Source organism: Gossypium hirsutum, chromosome D03 (genome assembly GCF_007990345.1).
Source record: "Gossypium hirsutum isolate 1008001.06 chromosome D03, Gossypium_hirsutum_v2.1, whole genome shotgun sequence".
Taxonomy (NCBI): domain Eukaryota; kingdom Viridiplantae; phylum Streptophyta; class Magnoliopsida; order Malvales; family Malvaceae; genus Gossypium; species Gossypium hirsutum.
The window spans coordinates 31,652,156-31,657,768 of NC_053439.1; positions in this window are offsets into that span (position 1 = coordinate 31,652,156).

The following is a 5,613-nucleotide window of genomic DNA, read 5'->3' on the forward strand; positions in this document are numbered from 1 at the left end:
CAATAACTACATGCATCATAGATCAAATCAACCTCTTAGGTTCAATCGATAAGTTTAAAAACCACCATAAGCTGAATCGTCTAACAATTTAGAGAATTTGTTGAAGGCGTACATGGCTAATAATGATGCCTTAATCCACAGTCAAGCAGCAACATTAAAAAATTTGGAGAACCGAATGGTTCAGTTAGCTACAGAGCTTCGTAATCGACTGCAAGGGGCCTTGCTAAGTGACACAGAAAATCCAAAGAGTATGGGTAAGGAACATTGCAAAGAAGTTACTTTACGAAGTGGAAAGGCTTTGGAACCCAAGGTAGTTGAGGCTAAAGATGGACCTACCGACGAAAAAGGAAATCAACCGATAGTTGAAATTCCCACACCAAATTCTACAAATTCTGAAGAGGTAAAATCTAAACTTATGAATTCTGATAATCTAACATCTATGTTAGATGCAGGGACATTACCTTGGAAGAGCTATCCAGTCCAAGCAAAGCTCCACAACCTCTATATCCTCAAAGACTTCAGCAACATTAACAACAATAGGATACTCAATCTAGGAGAATTTTGGATGTACTGAAATAGCTACGTATAAACATTCCATTAGTGGAAGCTATGGAACAAATGCTGAACTATGCAAAATTTATGAAAGAATTTTTTTCTAAAAAGAGAAGGTTTAGGGAATTTGAAACTATAGGCCTAACTACAGAATGTAGCTTATTTTTTTAGAACAAATTGCCTCCTAAGTTGAAAGATCCAGGAAGTTTCACCATACCTTACAATATTGGAAAATCCTATTATGGTAAGGCTTTGTGCGATTTGGGATCGAGTATAAGCTTGATGCCTATGTCTGTGTTCAGACGATTAGGTGTTGGTGAGGTCTGACCTACTACTGTTACACTCTAATTAGCTGATAGATCCTTAGCGTATCTAGAAGGAAAAATTGAGGATGCATTGGTACGTGTTCATAAATTCATATTTCCTTCTGACTTTACTATATTAGATTTTGAAGTAGATAAACAAGTACCAATCATCCTAGGAAGGCCTTTCTTGGAAACCAATAGGACGATAATTGATGTATAGAAAGGTGAACTTACTATGCGAGTTCAATATGAACAGGTGACCTTTAATATACTCAAGGCCATAACATCTCCTGATGAGGTTAAAGATTGTTCTATTGTCTCTAAGGTAGATCCATTGGTTCCTACAAAATTAGAATTTAATGATCTGTTGGAAGGTATTTCATTTGACTCTCTTTATCAAAATGAGGATGATACATGTTTAGCCTTGTTAAAAGCTAGCTCGAAAAGATTCAGTTCAAAAGTTCAGTTCGAATCATTAGAGCTATCATTATATGAGTACAAGCAACCTAAACCATCAAGAGAAAAGTCACCTGAGTTAGACTTAACAATTTTGAAAAGGCACGAGAAGGGTATTGAGTGGACAATTACAAATATTCTAGTAATAATCTTTCTTTTTGTACTCACAGGTTATTAGATACTGAAAAGGGATCTATCGAGGGACAGAAGAGTTTGATCCAGTCTCGAGCATTTGATCTTGGGAAACTCAAATCTCAATAGGTAAAACCAAGGATCATTTATCCCATCTATGACATTTCGCGGGTGGGACCTGTACCAAAGCAAGAAGGTATCACAAATAATGAGCTGATTCCATTAAGGACAATTACAAGTAGGCAATTAGTGTGAATGATAGAAAGTTGAGCAAAGCAACACAGAAAGACCATTTCCCGCTGCTATTCCTTAATCAAATGCTGAACGTAATTACTAGGCAAGAGTATTTTTTTTCTTTTTAGATGGGTATGATTGGTATGATAAATGGCCGTTTGACATCACCTTTATAACAACCTGTTTTTCAATGGTGTTAGAAACGGTGGCTTCGAGGACATAAATCTGACAAGTGAGTCCGTAAATATTATTATTTAATATTTACGAGGTAAACACAGAATTTTGTTAAAAAAATAATTTAATATTTTTTGTTAATTGAAAGAATAATTGGGTTCAAGTTGTATGTATCTAAAGTCAAGTGGTTTTAGAAAATAAGGTATCAAGACCTTATTTCTATAAACCAAGCCCGTAAATATTTTATTAAATATTTATGAAGTGTTATTAGGGTTATATTAAATTTTGATTAAGAAATTTTAATGTTTAAATAGTTAATTAATTGAAAAAACTAAATTGTAAAAGATGTAAAAGTTGATGTTTATTAGTTAGAGGTGTTAAATAGTTAAGTAAGGATATTCATAGGGGTTTATGTGGCAATACTACCATAATATGAAAGAGTATGCACGATTGGACCTATTTTAATTAATTAATATGTTATAATTTAATAAAATAAGAAAGTAAAAATATGTTAAGTATATTACACAAAAGAAAAACAAAATTTCTCCCTTATGTTCTTCTTCTCTAGCCTAATATCACCATTGTTGAAGGTGAGAGGTTCGACCAAGCTCTCCATAGTGCATGGTTATATTTTTTAGGTTAGTTTTAGTAATTTTTATGTTTGTGTTATCGTATTAGCTTAATCTATCTAGCTCAAGGGTCAATTCATAAAATTTTTAAAAGTTTAGGGACTTACCATGAATGGTTTAAGTGTTTTTGTGAATTTAATTGATAGATTATTAAGCATGGTTGTTAAACATAAGTATTTTGTTAAGTGATTTTTTATGATTTTAATGTTTAGGGATTAAATTGTTGAAATAATAAAATTCAATGCAAATTGTGTGAAATGAGGAAAAATATGGGCTGTTGTAAGACTAAGGGAAAACTAGCTAGCATGAATTTTAATCAAAAATGGTTAAATTGCAAGTTTCGGGTTTAGGGACTAAATTTGCATAAAAGGTAATACATTAGAGGCAATTTTGTAAATTTCCCATTAATAAGGGTTATAAGTTAAATTAATTATTTTAAGTTATTCGAATGGTTTAATTGAGTGAAAAACTATTATTTAGATCACAAAATGAATCAAACGGATTTAAACCGACGAAAAGCTAATGCATCAGATTAGTCGTTGGCTTCATTTTTACAACTTTAATTGTCGAGGTAAGTTCATAGTGTAACAATATATATATGTGTGTTTCTCTATGATTATGTATATTAATTTCTATTTAATTGAAATAAATGTGAAACCTCATTGTTTACTTGTAAATTATTAAATGTTGCAATTAAGTACAAATAGAAAGTGAATATTTAGTAGTGGTAAATCTTGTGGTTACACAATATTGAAATGAATGTAACAGTTTTATAGTATGTGTATGGAAATAAGAAGTGCCTCTCAATGGTTGATTTACTGATTTTATGAATTTAAATACAATTCCCGATTGAACATAGTAAACAGTTAGGATACGATTGGTATGCCAATAGGGTTAGTATGCATGCTTGTATGGGATCGCACTTTGGTGCCTTTGTTTGCACTTTGATGCCTCTGTTTGCACTTCGGGTGCCTCTGTTTGCACTACGGTGCCTCTGTTAGCATTTCGATGCTCTCTGATGTGTTTTGGGGGAAACCCGAGTATCCCAGTCAATTTGCTATAGTTCAACGGGCCATGAAATTTTATATTTAAATGTTAAATTTCTCTTTGAGTTGGATTTATGTATAATGATACGTTTGTGTATATATGTATATGTATGCAAGCATGGATTCTTTGGTTTGAGCCATTGTGTATATTGAATTATATGAGATGAATGTTTTGATTAGTATAGTTTGATAATGAATATTAATGCCTTGATGTAATTATATGTTGCATATGTCTATAAATATGTTATCTAGTTACTTTTGTGGTGTGTTTAGAGAATTAAATTGTTATATGAGTATTTTCCGAATATTCGAGGTTGTTTCATTTAGTCCAAAGGGTAAATAAAGCATTAAAGGGTATGTGATTACATGAAATGAACTATGATTTTTGAGTAATGATATGGATTATGATGAAATGTTTAATTGAAGGAAAATATGGTTTAGTATATATGTATGAGTGGTGAATTTTGAAAGTGAAATGTTAGATATGTTTTATACCATGGTTTGATTGGAATTATGTATACAATGTTATACCAACTAACCTCGTGAGGCGGTGAGTTTAGGAACGGAAAGTTGGCTTATGACATATTGAATTTATGCTTGGTTGTTTAACTTAAAATGTTCGGTAAGTTAAGTTTCCTTTATATGAGCTTTCTAAGTATTAGTTGCTAACATAGTTGTTTTTCTCTATTTTGTAGATCATTGAAAGCTCAATCAGTTGGAATAGTGTAACACCCGTAACCCATATCCGTCGCCGGAAAGGGGTTACGAGGCATTACAAAAAATAACACGGTTCAATACATACATAGTCTATTTCAATTAAGCCGAATATAACTAGTCTCAAACACATATAGAAACACTTTTCTCATGTATTTCACTTTGTCTCATTAAACAACACCACTTACCTTTTCTTTCAAAGCTCATATCAATTTCACACATACCTAAATTGTTTATCTCTTATACCCATTCCGTATTGTATCGACTTTGCCCGTTGAACCATTCCGAATCATTGAGGATACTCGGAAACACATATATCACATACAATGCCATATCCCAGATATGATCTTACATGTTATCACATATCGATGCCACTGTCCTAGACAGGGTCTTATATGAAATCATATACGATGCCAATGTCCCAGACATAGTCTTACACTAAATCACACCTCGGGAGTCCTAATGTCATGACATTTGTATCCTATACTATTCCTAAGGTCCGTACGGGACTTTCAGACGTTGTAACTCTGTCAATTCTGGCTCATTTCATCTTTTCAACATTTAATACAATTCAATGATAATCAAACATAACACAATTTAAACACATTTATTTGCATATGAACTTACCTCGGATACGGAACGAACGGATCGGATCGGATCGAGTCCTCGTCAACTTTCGATTTCCCCCGATCTAAATCTGATTTCTTTCTTTCTTGATCTATATGTATTCAAAATTAACTCATTTGATCATATAATCATTCAATTCAGTCCAAAAACACATATTTAAGCCAAATTGCACATTGGCCCTAAACTTTCACATTTCTTACAATTTAGTCCCTATTTCACAAATACACAAAATTCATAAAATTCAACAAAACCCATTATTGACCGAATTACCATAGTTCCCCTAGCAGCCCATATTTCACATTTATTCACACTTTTAACCCCACATTTTCATCTTTTCTCAATTTAATCCCTAATTTGCATTTTCATCAAAAATCACTTTATAAAATATGAAAATCTAACATCAAATTTCATATTTCACCATTAAACATCAAAGAAAACATAAGCTCATCAATGGAAACAATCAAAATCTTTAACAGTTTTGAAATCGAAGACACGGGCTAGCTAGATTAAGCTACAACGACTCTAAAAATATAGAAATCATTAAAAACGGGAAAAAATCACTTACCAATTAAGCATTCAAAGTTGCTGAACCCTAGCTTCCAAAAGTGGCTTTTATTTCTTTGATATTTGGTTGAAAAAGAATGGAAGAAGATGACAATTTGTTTGGTTTTATTTATTATAACTTTAATTACTTAATTACCTAATTAACCTTTAAAATTAAACCAAATTTCAAAATTGCCAAGC